The following is a 15,839-nucleotide window of genomic DNA, read 5'->3' as shown; positions in this document are numbered from 1 at the left end:
GCTGCAATACTTGGGGTAAGCCCTATTGTCTTCAGTAGTAGTTTTGGGTGCTAAGAAATGCAAAGCAAAGGCTTCTGCATTGGGAAAACAACAACATAACTGAATATATAATCAAGAATAAAACAAGAAGAAGTAATAAGAAAGATAAATAATGGAAGACAGTGTTTGCATGAAAATGATATGTTTTCTTCTCTTTAGCTTGCACATTCTGCAGAGCAAGTAGCATCTAGTGTTTTCTAAGGTGCATTACACTGCACAGTGGGAACCTCATTAGTGGTTGATCCTTAGGTAATATGACAAACATGACTATTGAAAAGAAGTTTTCTTATTGTTCTGTTTTGTAATTTATTTTATTGAACTTCTCATAAACTCTGTACTACCTCCTTGCTAAAAGAAATTAATGATTTTGCCTAGGCACTTGGATTCCCATCTACTAAAGCACTTACAGACATGCCTATGCCCATCTTCTGAAACTTTTAACAGTCTCATTGCCTTTGATGAAACTTCTCACATCATGAAAGTCACAAGCATGCTTTAGTGTTTCACTGGATTAAGAGTTTAGCCATTTTTCCTTTCTTTGCATTTATTTCTAAGACCTAGCTTCTTAAAACTGTACTGGGTCAATGATACTTCAACATTTTATCATGGTTTTTGGCTCAGATTTCTTACTCAAATGTTCACTGATAACTCATCTCTTTCATTCACTTCCAGGATCCACTCATGATTTTAATAAATATCTCAAGTCAAAGCGTATAACAAAATGAAATACTCAGCTGTGCTTTCAAAAGAAGTTAAATTACCTAGTGAATATAGAGTCTGGTGCAGAAAGCCTTATTTTCATTTTCAGAACCCTTACAAACAACAGTATTTGTGTTTGTCCAGAAACACAGTTTGTGCAGGAACTATGGGTGAAATTCTCTTTGCTTCTCATGTGCACAAAGTCAGGCTAGCTGATCAAAAAACTCCCTTGTGGCCTTAAAAATCTCTGACGTATTTTGAAGCTTATGGTTGCAGCATCAGATCAATGATATGTTATCTTTGTTTTAAAAGAACAATCCTCTGTGATCATTACGGCTGTGGTAGCTGATCATTTTAAATTAACATAACACAAAACAATTTCAAAAAATCAATTCATATTCTTATCTCCAGAGATCCAATTTTAAATATGGAAAAAGTGGAGTCAGAAAATGGGTATTTGCAGGAAGAAGGTGCCTTATATTATTTCCCAACCCACCACCAGGTGCCCACCAAAGCCACTCTATCACTCCCCCATCTCAGCTGGACAGGGGAGAGAAAATATAAGAAAGGCTCGTGGGTCAAGATAAAGACAGGGAGAGGTCACTCACCAATTACTGTCATAGGCAAAACAGACTTGACTTGGGGAAATTAGTTTATTACCAATCAAATCAGAGTAGGGTAATGAGAAATAAAACCAAATCTTAAAACACTTTCCTCTGACCCCTCCCTTCTTCCCGGGCTAAAGTTCAGTCCTGATTTTCTTTACCTCCTCCTCCGCAGCGGCACAGGGGGATGGAGAATGGGGGTTGCGGTCAGCTCATTACACGTTGTCTCTGCCACTCCTTCCTCCTCAGGGGTGGACTCCTCACACTCTTCCCCTGCTCCAGCGTGGGGTCCCACCCACAGGAGACAGTCCTTCACGGACTTCTCCAATGTGAGTCCTTCCCACGGGCTGCAGTTCTCCACGAACTGCTCCAGTGTGGGTCCCTTCCACAGGGTGCAGTCCTTCAGGAGCACACTGCTCCAGCGTGGGTCCCCCACGGGGTCACAAGTCCTGCCAGCAAACCTGCTCCAGCGTGGACTCCTCTCTCCACGGGGCCACAGGTCCTGCCAGGAGCCTGCTCCAGCATGGGCTTCCCACGGGGTCACAGCCTCCTTCGGGCACCCACCTGCTCTGGTGTGGGGTCCTCCCCGGGCTGCAGGTGGATATCTGCTCCACCGTGGGACTCTATGGGCTGCAGGGGGACAGCCTGCCTCACCATGGTCTTCCCCACGGGCTGCAGGGGAATCTCTGCTCTGGCGCCTGGAGCATCTCCTCCCCCTCCTTCTTCACTGACCTTGGGGTCTGCAGGGTTGGTTCTCTTACGTGTTCTCACTACTATCTCCGGCTGCAGTTTCTGTGCCCGCCGCAATTTTTTTCCCCTTCTTAAATAGGTTATCCCAGAGATGTTATCACCACTGTCGCTGATGGGCTTGGCCTTGGCCAGCAGCATGGTCTGTCTTGGAGCCAGCTGGCATTGGCTCTGTTGGACATGGGGGAAGCTTCTAGCAGCTTCTCACAGAGGCCACTCCTGTAGCTCCCCAGCTACCAAAACCTTGCCATGCAAACCCAATACACTCTCCATTATCTCATGGTGCTTTTCAAATAAATTATTTCATGTAACTTACAACTTCTAAAGGGATTTGAAGGTTATTGCATTCCATTCATTTCCAAGTAGATTGGATACTAAAAATAAAAAGTAATCAGAGCTTACCTTTCCTGACTCTGGAGCTGAAATGGTAAATATTTAATAAGGGAAACTCTCTCTCCCAAAGTTTTGTTCTTCTTCATCTTTCTCTATAAAAGCAAAACAAATTTCTAAGCACATAGCTGTCCAGGTACCACACTCGCAGATAATCATGTTTCCATGGTATAGATGCATAGTCCCCATCTTGAAAAAGTGTGAGGATTTTTACTGATGATAATAGCCCCAATAAAGACAGTGAGAATGTAACTGAAGAGCTACCATTCACTGTTGAAAAAGGTCACTTAGGTATATAATCTTTCCCTTCATGCAATGCAATGGCTAAATGGACTGAAAAAAACTGTTACCATATACTTAACTGTCTTGATATCACTGGAACATCTGCAAAAATGATATATGTATTGTACAGATTATAGTATATATTTAAAAATATATATATAATATAGATGTATATAAATATCATCCATGTAGTCTTGAGAGCAGTGGGCATGGTGCAGCATTTGTACTTTAGCCCACTTTTCAAACAGGAAAAAACACAAAGGCATAAGGCTGACAATCTTAGTTCTTTCTTTGCAAGGTCTGAATAGCTGCATATAATTTGTTTCTAATTCCAATTGTTAAAAGGCATTTACCTAGAAGAAAAACTATTAGGAGGAAACAGATGATGCTTTGTGCATAACCAAGTGAACAAAAGAATCTTTTTACCAGGAGCCATTATCCCAAGGAGACGCTGCAGCTCCTTTGGAAAATATCTTTCAGAATAGCACAATATATTTGGCTCAAAGTAAGAGATAAATAAGGGTGTGCAGGCAGGGAGAGAAGCATGAATACAGAGTATGAGTAAGTGTGAATAAAAATGACGAGCTGGCTATTTCAGCTCCCTCTCCAATCATCTTCCCACACTGTCAGATCCACACAGGCCCCAGCTCAGATCCTTGGTCTCTGTCTGAATGATTTCAAAGACACTTTTTCTTTTTTCCTTAAGATGGGAAAATATTATTTTGTAGAAACTAGCTGGCATAGAAACAGTAAGAAAAAGTCTCCACAAATCTTTCTTGATCCTAACAGCTCCCTGCCAAAAGCAAATGCGTGTACCAGAGGCACAGGAAGTTTGAAAGAGTTCTTAAAATGACTTACACGTAGCAAATAGCAAAGGTGTTCTCTGGGCCTCACCTCTTCGCTAGGAGGTAATGTGAGCTGGGTTGGGGGTAATCTCAATTCAACAGCCCCCGGGGCTCAGATTACCTACATTTTACCTGGTCTTCCCACAGCAACACAACCACAGTGGAGCTTTGGCATGGAAACTGCACTCAGATGGCTTGGTAAGCGCATGCAACTCAGCAGCCACAGGCTGTCCATCCTGTGTTAATCCAGCTTGCTGTTCTCAACAAAATCAAGTAAACCAAAGCATACTGTGAAAATCCTCACTGCAAATTAAACTGATTTTTCCTTCTGCTCCATGACTGCTGTAAGAAGACGTTATCATTGTCCTTTTGCTCTGTAAAGTACAAGAAAATGCTTTCTGCTAGTAGCATTAAGACAGATTTCCATCTCTGAAAAAGCAGCTAACAGAGTACATCAGTAGTAAAAGACACAGCATATGTGTAAATGACCACCATGTTGCATATTGAAGATAGCTTACATTACCTCATATGGCTACTGCTGCCTGACCACTAAAGGTGTCATGAAGATCAGCGTAGTGCAAAACTCACCTTGGCATCTGGTTTGATAACCAGAGCTAGCTAATGTTGTGCTCCTGAAGATAAATTGCCAGAGTTACACACTTTAAAGCTAACTTAAGAATATCTGCACTCGTCTGCAGTTCATATATGTTAGAGATATGTTATGGATGATGCAACTGCTGTTCTTCATATCTTCCCTCCCCCAAGTATACTAGAACTGGGATTGTAATGATCAACTTGGTTTTAGCCCTGTTCTAAATAGGTAAAATTGCATCCAGGATTTGGTTTTAGTTTAAATTCTGCAACAGATATAGAAGATGACCCGTGAAGTTCACGGAGAGATCTGGATTTCCTTAAAGTTCACAGATGATTGAATGTTTCAGTTTGAGACTATTTCTAGTTCAAATCTCGTGGTACTTCCTAGAAAATTCTTGTACCTGAAAAATGCAATTTCTTGGTAACTTGCACTGCAAGCTTTCTTTACTTTTAACTTTCCAAACTTTGTTAAGGTCAAACAGACGTGAATAAACTCTTCATAAAGAGATAAAATGTCATTTTTTCTTAAAAATACGTTTCTACCACAAGACTTGGGATGCCTTGGGAAGGCTGAGTAGATGAAAGCTGCTGGTTTTAGTTAGCTGGCTGTTTCTGCCTAAGCGTGGTAGAAAAAGGAGATGTTTACACACTTGACTTTTCTGAGGTGTATTTCTCTGCATTTCAGGGAGGGCAAGAAGAAGCTTCGAGAGTGGTAGAAGGACCCAAGTGGAGCAGTCTTAATGGAACAGTTATAGCTTCACTTTATCCTCCAAATGGTGCCACCCTAGGTTATATCTGTTGGAACTGTATTCCTTGGCTAGGAGTCTTAACATTTAATTTCTTTAATCTCTCCCAAGACAGAGTAATGATGTTACCAAACCCTTCCAAACCTTGTGAACTACTCACAGCAATATTATTAGTGTTATTACTTTTACTCTTCCTTGCAAAAAATGGGTGATTTGGGAGTCCAGGCATGAAAGCCGAAGTGTCAGAGGTACTTGGAGGTACTGCTATCTGTTTCCTTCTGCAGGCTCAGTAGTCACTCCTTGAGCTGAATAGAAGACTGGCTCTTGTATTCCCTGACGGAAAATTATCAGTGGCCTTAATTCAATAGTGTGCATGGCTCCAAGTTACAGCAAGTCACATATCACTTACACTCTATTGTTGTTGATTGTAATTTTTATTGTTTAGCTATCTGTTTGAAATCGCATGTATATAAGATAAAAGCAACAATTTTGGGAAGACCCTTCTGCATCAGTAGTCATACTTACCACTTTATTTCTACATCTTCAAGTAAGTAATACCATGCCTCATTATGTCCATGTGCAAAATGAGAGAAAAATGGTGAAATTACTTTTACGAAATTGCACAGCAAATCAGTAGCAGAACGAGGAGAGAACCCTACCCCTCCTCCCTCCCAGCAGCCTCCCCAATTGCCCTGTCTCCTGGACCAACTTGCAAACAAGTTTGGTGACTGCATGCCTGCTGAAGTACATTTGTTTGTATTGTCTTGTCAGGAATTTAGTTTCACAACATCACATGCTACTAACACAAGCGTGTCATTGCAATTTAGCATGCATTTTGTTGGTGTGTTCTATATCTCATTAAAGTCTCATCTCCTTAGGCAAGACCATATGCTACTCATCTGTAGCGAAGCTCTTAAACGTAATGAAAAAAGTGTAATCACAAATGAGAAAGCAACTGTCGACCAGCAACCTACAGATATTCAAGTTCCATGACACTGCTGAAAAACAATACTGCAAGAGCAATCCTTTTAAAAATTCTAGCATCATTGTCCGACAGGAAAAAAATGTTGGGCTCGAAGGTGCTCTTCAGTCATTCCTGAGCTGCTCACTGCCATTACAGGATTCTCAGATCACCAGACAATGCCAAGTCAACACATAGGGGAAAGATCAATTTCTAACTTTTTTTTTTTTTTTCAACTGAGAAGAAAGTTTCAAATTCTTGACACGCTACACTGGACACTATGTTTTCAAAAATACTAATTTAAAAGTTAAAATATTCTGAAAATATTTTGAGAATATTAAGCCTTCTTCTTAAACCTGCTGGTAGCTTTGCTTTCCCACAGATTTTGATAGTTTTTGTTTTGATTCATGATTGGACTTTTAGCATTTTTCCTGACAATAGTAAAATACACAGATACTTTTTCAAGAGTGATACTTTTTAATGAGAAATAGTCATTATAAAATAAAAATAAAAGAGTTAGTGGTGATGAATAGTAGAAAAATGTTAGTCAGGTTCTGTCCTCAGACATGTGAAGATAATTACCACAAATCAATGTGAAATGCAGCTGGATTAGGTAACAAACCAATTTTAGAATCAGGATCAGAGGGACAGGCTCTAGCTGCTCAGTATTGCTGCTGATACTGTAATTCCTAAAGTTAGATGGAGACGCCAGTCCTGAAAGGAGCTCTGTACGCACACAACCCTGTGTCCGAGGTAGAGATGTCACTAATACCTAAAAACCTCTGTCCAGGCACGTGGGTGTCCACTCCCAAATACCTGGTTGCAAAACACAGACCTCAGGCATGCTGGGGGCAATGCAGAGGGGGGCCGTGGCCAGGCAGTACCCTGAGCTGGGGGCACCATGACCGGAGAGTGTTAGAAACACGGTGACGAGGCTGAGGAGGCTGGGAGCGTCTGGTCCAGGAAAGAGAAGCGCTGCCCGAGGGCTGTGAGGAAGCAGGATGCCATTCGCCCGCAGTTGCATTCCCCACCTGCGAGAAATAAACCTACGCACAGGGTTTTTATAAGCAGCGTTGGCACTGATAGATTGCCAGCCCCTATTTCTCAAGCATACGCGAATGCCTGTCACCCTGCTGATAGGGGCACTAACTCTGCCCCAGGCAATGGTTTGAGAGCCCATGGTGGCCACAGCCAGCTAACCCAAAAGGCAAATTTTCACGGGTCACTATCAACTGGGAGGTCCAGTAAAACAAAGGTAACTTTTACCCCTTCAGCATTAACAGCTTTTTGAAGACATGCATCTTGACTCCAGTCCATCTCTAATCAAATCTAAGTTAAATTTCACCAAACAGAATTACTAGGGCTTAATTTTTGGACTCTGTGATAAATCCAGCTTCCTGATGCTGACTAGCTGTTCGCTAGAGACAAAGATCCGCTGAAAAACAAACAATTTCGTCCTTTCTTGGTATGTTAGCTCACATCACAATAATTAAACTAGTAGGTTTCTTTGAATAGGCAGCATAATGCACATTTGTATTTATGCACATGTTTTAATTGTACAGACCATAAAATATCTTTGGAACTAAATCAGAGTTCTTGACATGAGAAAATAGCCATATATTCAAAATCTAAACTTTTCTATGTTTCTTTGGTGGGCAGCTTTCTTCAAACACCCTCTTTTCATAGATCTTCCCCTCCTGAAGCTCTATAAATGTGCTAATGGTTGCTTTACTAATGGTTGCCTTGGTCTCGCTAAAGTTTTTGGGTTTTTTCTGTGAGTATAATCTTTCTTATGCATGCCTTCCATCTGGAAATAAATTGCACTGAATTAGATGGACCTTTTTAAAAGTGCACAACTTAACATTAAGTTTTAATTAAGCAGTCTTTTTCATTCATTATTTTTTATCCTAAGAGGCTCTAAATCTTAGTCTGTTTCTGCTTGAATATACATAGATTACTGCCTTATTTTATCTTTATATATTCACTTTGAACGAACTTCGATGAAGCTTAAAAAGTTTTTGAGGATCACATATAAATTCTTTTTCATATGCTCTTTTCCTTCCATCTGCAAACATTGAATGATTAACAGTCATTTTGTATCAAGCCCTGTAATTTTCAGTAACAAGTGCAATTACCATTTCACTAATCATTAATGACAAATTAGTATTGTGAAAACAAAATGACTGTATCCTTATGAAAATACCACTTTCTCTATAAAATTTAGAAGGTGACTGATAATTTTATGTGCCTCAGTTTCTCAATGCCCAACTTAAAGTTGAAAGGCCCAGAATAACAGATGGAAAACAAGATCATCTAGATGTAGTCAGTGGATCAGTCTAACTTGTGCAATGTGTGGTGTTGAGGTGTATGATGGCACTCGCAGTTTGTGCCACAATAAAAGGTCGCTTCCCTGCCTTGCTGATAACTCTCAGTCTTCATTACAGCCTGTCTAAAGCATCTGCCTCTGCTTTGTCCAGGCTGTCGGGTATTCTGAAATCCTTAAGCAATGTTGCCTATTAATCATTACCAGTTATTCTGGATTTATTATATAAAATGATTAAGAAATATCTATTCCAGATGTCTACACAAAGCTTCATGTGCTACATAGGTATACTCTGAACTAACAAAGCTATTTCCCATGAATGTTGCTACCTGCAGAAAAGGAGAAAATGAATCCCACACATCTTTTGTTATTATTTATAAACTGATTCTTAAATAAAGATGCTTACATCTGCCTCTTGCTCCAGATGGTGCAATTTAGCTGCCTATGTTACTCATGAGTTGTTTTCTGTTTTAAATAAATCCTTAACCCTGCAATTGTCTTACCAAGAATTCTCCATTTCTCACAACTGAAACCTAAACTGCATTGCTGCTTTAATTCTCAGAACAGGGAGTTTCCGGTCTCGCAGGTCAAAAGTCCAAGGAAAAAAAAAATATCTTTTTAATATTTCTATGCAGCAGCCACAGTTGTAAAACTGCCTGATACTGTATCCTCCAGTTAATAGCAAAAATTCAGGCAGCAAATATAATCTAAAATTCTCATGAGGTCTGACAGCGTGCAGACAGTAGCACAGACCTGCAACAACCTTTTTTTTTTTTTTTTTTCCTGCCACATCACCTGGTCATTGAGTTTACTTTTATGTTCCAGCCCCTAGGAGTATCAGTTCCAGCTTACAACAAATCCTTCAACATATATAGCAATGCTGTGTCCTTGTCCTAAAATCTGCCCAGGAGGAGGCAGTGAGCAGGCTGCAGCTCTCTGCCAGGACAGACAGGTGCTGGATGCTGTTTTCCTAGTTAAGAACCATAGTGGGATGGTGCAGCTGCTCCTGGGGAAACTAGAAAAAAGCAAAAATATATGGGATGTCCTGTAGGAATGTAAAAAAACAGCGCATATAGTTTGGCAAGGTCCTAGCAAAGTTATGGCCCAGATCCACCATATGACTAGCCCTTATAGAGATCTTCAGATGTGATTCACCTGCCTGCTGGCATAATAAGCAGAAATGACTGAAATACCCCCTGCTACGTTATGCTGTAGTTGAAATTTTTGCCTTGAAGCTTTATTACCAAATAACATATTTTGAAACAATACTAAATTGCAAAAAGTTCTAGAATTACATCACTTTAGTTTTGTAAAATTTTATTCCTGTAAAACCAAACTCTAAGAGTGATTTTAAAATTTACAATGGTCTTGAGTCTTACATAATAAAATAAATGTGTAGTTTGAGTGAACCCCTTCAGATCAGTAATACATAGCTAGCTAGATTAAAAACAGGGTAAGTGAATGCTTTTCAAATTATTATGTTAAAAAATTATTGGAAATCTCTGGTTCAGGAAGCTTGAGGGAAAAAATTGTTACTGCTTTTCACTATTTAAATGAAAATCTTAAATCTACTTCACCAAATTTTACTTGTGGAGTGATTTTGGAGCCAGAAATAATTTGAAAGGTAAAATTTAAATGAAGATATTTTTTTGTTTATTATTTCTATGTAAGCTGCTTTACTATTGTTGAGGGTTTGGTGTGGGGGTTGTTTTATTGGTTTTGTATTTGGGTTTTTTTAATTACAATAAGAAAAACACTTTGAATAGCTTAAACCTGATTTGATTTACTGCTTCTGTACCTAAGCTGATATGTCTTTTCATTATGAAACTTTCCTGAAAGATGAAAAATCTTTTCATTCTCCTGTGTCCAGGAAAAATAGCATAGTGAAGAGGGTAACCACCGTTGTCCCATCTTGTGGGTGTGTGCTGAGCATCCAGAGTATTTTTACCAGATTGGGCATTACCTGGATCTTGATCTGATCTTAATGGAAGCTACTAACATAGCTGCTCCAAACAGGAGTAAGCCCAGGAGCAGATCTGATACCTGAAGAATATGCAAGTAAAAGCCATGTCACCATAGGCAATCCAGGAGCAGGAGATTTGGGATCACATGTTAGACCCAGATGGTCAAAACTTAGGTCAATTCTAAGTCATTTTCCTACAGCTAAAGCATCTAACCAGAACTACTGAAAAGCCTTAGTGGAAATCTGGTAATTCTTTGGGCTGGTAGTCAGCCATGAACCAGTCCTGCTAAGCTCCTCTGTCTTGTTTGAACAAGGAGTACAAGACAAGGGATACTTTAAGAAACTCTTCCTGGTCACCTCTTGGCTATTAGTATCTTCTTTCCACCTTTTACAGGTGACTGGCTGTAGGAATGGTTTTTTGAGAATGGCAGCTAACACCTCTGTGTGTGTGAAATGGCAGGTAAGAGCACCCCTTGTCAGCTCAGAGGCTACAGTCAACTACACAAGAGCTCTTCTGCTCCTCCTTCTTGGCAAAGGGGCTTGGGTCTTACCAAACAGTAAGCCACAATTCGTGCTGGAGACTGGAGATGCTTGCCAGATTCTTTGCTGTGGGTGTCATTTTAACTTACTGATACTGGCAGACACCTATGCCCATGTGCCTGGGATAATAAACTCAGAATACCTAAGCCCAAGTCAAATAGTCATTGCAAAACTAGCTTAAATTAAAATCATATTCTCCATGGGCTTTTTATACAGCTAACAGAGAAAGAAATGCAGGCTGAATTGCTTTCTGGAGGGTTATAAGGTATGAGCTACTTCCTAACAATGCCTCTCTTGCTGCATATGCTACAATTCAGAAAATTGGACTCCCAAATTCTGTTCTCAACTAGGCATCTAAACACAGACTGAATGAATTGTGGCCGTGTCTCATGTTGAATTCAGCTTTTAGCAAATAACTGAAAAATATCCTACTGTTAACCTTCAGACAGTTAAGAGTCCTTGGCTATTTAGCATCCTGTTAATAGGGGGACTTTCATTAATGTGATGTGCCATGATACCCAGTGCAGAATTAAAGGTGGGAAATTCCTGCCCTTTTTTGAGATTGAGGAGTCACATCACCAAAACAAAACTATGTTTAGCAAAGCACTGCCCCACTTGGTATGTTCATGCAACATCATGTTATCCTCATTTGGCAGATATACAGTTTTTATAAATCTGCTAAGCTATTGCTAAGCTGCCAGTTCAGGCTATTTCCTCTAAATCTCAAAGTTCCATGTGTTTAAAACTGAAAATTATGGGGGTTTGAGTCTATGTTTTCCAACACACTTTGACCGTAGGTCCCCACCATTCTTCTGATGCACTTAGGCCCTTTTACAGTCAATGAATGATATCTGAAGCTACCATACAGTACCAAAATCTTCCCAGATACAAATAGCCAATTATAAAATGCAGCTCAGGGTTGAATAAATTCTTTACTGACCCCGTAGGTGATAAAGTGATGGCCAGAGGCGCGAGTTTCATTATCCGTGTCATTATCACAGCTCATATGACTCCTATGTTAATGCCAGCAATTAGTTTGCTCAGATTTTCTATAAGAAATTTTCTGTATGAACCTAGAAAACTACATCCTGATCACTTTGTTCCAGCTTTCTAAGATAGGGGCATAAACACTATGAATGACCATATATCTATTGATTATGAGCTTGGACAGACTTAACACCCACACAATAATAAGACATGTCCAAATGAGCATTAGGATCCAAGACAGATCAAGCATGCAGCAATTGTACCTATCAGCCTCATTAGCTAACCCTGACCATCCTTCATGCTTCACAGAAGTGCTTTCTGCATTTTAAAATATCATTAATGGGGAAAAAACGTGTTTGGGATCTCAAATTATTGCTTCTGTGTAATGTTTTTCTAATGTATTTCTATGAGCATTGGACCTAGCTGTTCATATTTAATTTGGGTTGCCTTTCTAAACCATCAGATCCACTCCTACACATCACAATGCTGTACCAGGTATGTCTTACACAAAATGAGAAGTGCAACAGAGAAATGCCTAGATACAGATATTTTTAGAAGTTGCAGTTTAGACTACTTAGATTATAACTTGCATTGGTTGTCTTCCCACATAAGAGGATGCCTTCCATTTATTCATGTCCCCATGAACTTCCCACTATTACCATCTCTTCCAATCTTCCATATATGAAAAAGAGAAGTACTTTCCTGTAGTCCTTGTTCTTCGATAACTGAGGAGTCATCAGGAGCAGAAGGTTACTCTACCTAGTTCACAAGCCTGTCTGGTAAAGCAAATGGATAATGACCCACTATAAATGATCAAGAGACAGCAATCACATTTTCTAAATTCCAATGTTTTGACATTTAGCTTTTCATCACACTGAAATAAGAAGTAAGCTTATCAAGTCTCTTTGCAATAAAGAAATTATACAAAACATTGAGGGGGGGTTGTGTATTCAAATAGTTTCTTTTTTGTTTTAGAAAGTATTCATTAAGAGGACAGAATCCTGCCACACGGTGGTCAGGATACCATGTCTTAGGATGTACAAAAGTAACATGAAGAGAGACAATTTTACTTTGTTTTTGTTTTGGTTTTTTTTAATATATATGGATATATAATATATATATGTATGTGTGCATGCTCATGTGTATGTGTGTGTATATATATCTCCCCAGGAATATTTTTACCAGAGCAAGAACTTGAGCATATATGTGCCTTCCAAATCTCAGGCCACCGCTGTAGTTGTCAGGCTACAGGTCATTAGAGTCCTTAACTTTCACTGTACCCATTTCAGCTTCTGCAAAACAATATACTGTAATGACATGAAGGGAAACATTCTTCAACAAAATTTCAGCTACCTTTAGCAGAACAGCTTCTGTATCTTTGTAGATATTGCCAAAGAATAGGAGAACCTAAATAGAATAGAAAATGTTTTTCTGACATTACAAGACTATAAATAGGACAGTGCAGCATGAAAAATGGTGCCCTAAACCAGAAGTCAGACTGTTATTTCAGCTATTATACATGGAAGTAACCCTTCTGGTCTATCTCTGTTTGTAAGAATGAACCATTCCAATACCTGCTTTCAGCCTGTGATCCTGCCTTCATGCGGATTTGAAACAGTTATCATTTGGCAGGCCCTTTAAACTGAGATCCTAAGTGGCCGTGCTCTACGAGTGCTCCCTTCAAGGGCCAATTCCAAAAGGAAGAGGAGTGAGGAGCCTGCCAATGAAATAGAGTTATGGCTAAATCTGGGACACTCTCTGATATAAATTACTGAAAAATGAAAACAATCTCACAGAATATCATCGTGCACGGCGAATGAGCCATGAGAGATTTGGTGGGAAGAATGAAAGGTAATACACCACTATAATAACTCCAACAGCTTAAGGACAGCCTGTGAACTGAAAGTACATAGCAGCTTTAGTAAACACAAAGTTTGAATGTCAGGAAAGGTCTTACCTACAGTCCTTTAAAACAAAAGGCATACTTCATCTTTTATTAAAAGTTTGATCTCCAGCAGCAGACTTCAACTTTCAACGCAGGACTGTTGCTGCTGCTGAAAATCAAAAAGCATGAATTACTTTACGTATACACAGAAGCCAAAACCCCCCAGATTTTCCTCTTGCATTGCTGCTCGATATCTTTGACTACCAAAACCATGAGGATGCCTTCTTCTGCAAAAAGACTCATTGGCGATTAGTTATCTTTACTTATTACCTACCATGTGTACGCAATAGCAGAAGTTAAAGGTTCACTTAAATAGAAACAATAGCATGTCCCCCTACACTGTGGTATTTCTCCAATGACTAAAATGAGTACTGAGGTCCACTTGTTTTGTAAGTAAAATGCTGAGGGCAAGCACCATTTTTTTCCACAGACAGATACTGTGTATTGCTTTTTTCCTCTCCTTTTTTCCTCTCCAAACAAGCAGAAGCCACGCTGGCCAGATACGCTATTTTTGAACAAGCAGCATTGTAATGCATTCCCTGTATGCAGGAATAAACAGATTAAGAAATGCTTAACAGAGGCGGTGTTTTAATAAGCACTCATGTTAGGCATTGCCCTGCTGTCGGTTGAAGGCTTTAGGTTACGTGCACTGCACCCAGGTCAGGTTTGGATGGTTGGCAGCAGGCTCTGCAGAGCAGGCAGCAAGGTGGGTGTCTGACAGCAGCTCTCGCAGGTGAGGCAGGATGCGTCCGGGCACAAGTGCTGCGGTGGCCTGACGTATGGACATGGACAAGTGCTTTGGCAAGGGGTGGGAACGTTGGCAGCACTCTTCAAGGGTGTCGAACATCAGTGCTGGTGTAGTGCTTCAAATGAAGGCTTGGGGATGCAGCACTGCCCAAAAGTGAAAATACCAGAAGACGCTGAGGTAATTTCACATTTATTTCAGAAGTAGAAAAGGATAAAGGAGGACTACGCACCACCTGAAAATGAGGACACGTGCTGCCAACATGACACCCCCAAAAAGTTACATTAAAAAATTACTTGCAAACAAATACCTGCGTGTTACTTGCTGGACAGTGAGGTGGTGTTCCCAGCCCGCTCCCCCTACTCCAAGCACTGAAAAATGTAAAAATAAAACATTTTCTAAAGCTCTGTTATAAATGAGGAGCTTTCAGATAGCTTAGAAGGGCTTGTTTGCGGGAACTCATCTCATAAAAGGCTTGTTGCTGCTCTAGGGACGAGTAAAATAGCTACTGATGACATTCAAATCATGATCTGTCTTCTCAGCCATTAATTTTAAATATGATTCATACTCCATTATGCTCTGGAAACCAAAGAAATTATCCTTTATTGTGTCTAGCCATTTTTCATCACTATGTACTCATAATGACCAATTTTACTCTTCCCTTCTGATATGTGCTTGAAAATGTGCAAAAATTAACCCCGATGTTTACATTTGCCTTTAATTCAGCTTCATAAGGATTTCCCAGAGTAAATATATATTTATACAATAGAACAGAATTATTAGCATCCAACATATATAAACTACATTAGCTTTTAAATTGCTTAAATATTAGGGTTTGTACATTAGAAACAAGTCCAGGTCAAACTTCAGGGAACAAACACTACTGAACTTTATCCTACTTAAACACAAATTCAAATAAAAATATACATTTGAATGACTGTCTAAGCCTCTGTTAGGGCATTTTGATAACCATGAAAGTGAAGTCCAAAATTTGATGGATTTGTAATACTCATCTTCATTTGCAATATCAATGCATTTTTAGTTTAAAAAAAAAAAAAAAAATCACAGAAAAAGGTCCTGGCTTAAGTTTTCAAAAATCCAGAGGCAATTCCCTGTTTCAGCTATGTGACTTTGCACAAATCATTTACTCTTTCTGTGACTCAAAGTCCCACCTGTAAAATGGAGATTTTCTTTATGTATTTCCAAACAAAGCAGATATGCTGCATTAAACTGAGACACCACTTCCTTCACCTTTAAGAGGCAGGGTGCATCTACCTACCTTTGGAGGTGGTGGCAGCTCTGAACCCCAAGTCGAGGTGAAGTTCGTCCTTGAAAGCCTGTACAAGAGGTGACATTACTCTGCTGTAACTCTCATTAAGCTTTATTCATAGGGTGCACAGCAGTGGAACACGATTTTTGACGTGTCTC

Source organism: Aquila chrysaetos, chromosome 7 (assembly GCF_900496995.4).
Source record: "Aquila chrysaetos chrysaetos chromosome 7, bAquChr1.4, whole genome shotgun sequence".
NCBI classification, from domain to species: domain Eukaryota; kingdom Metazoa; phylum Chordata; class Aves; order Accipitriformes; family Accipitridae; genus Aquila; species Aquila chrysaetos.
This window is presented reverse-complemented; position numbering follows the sequence as displayed.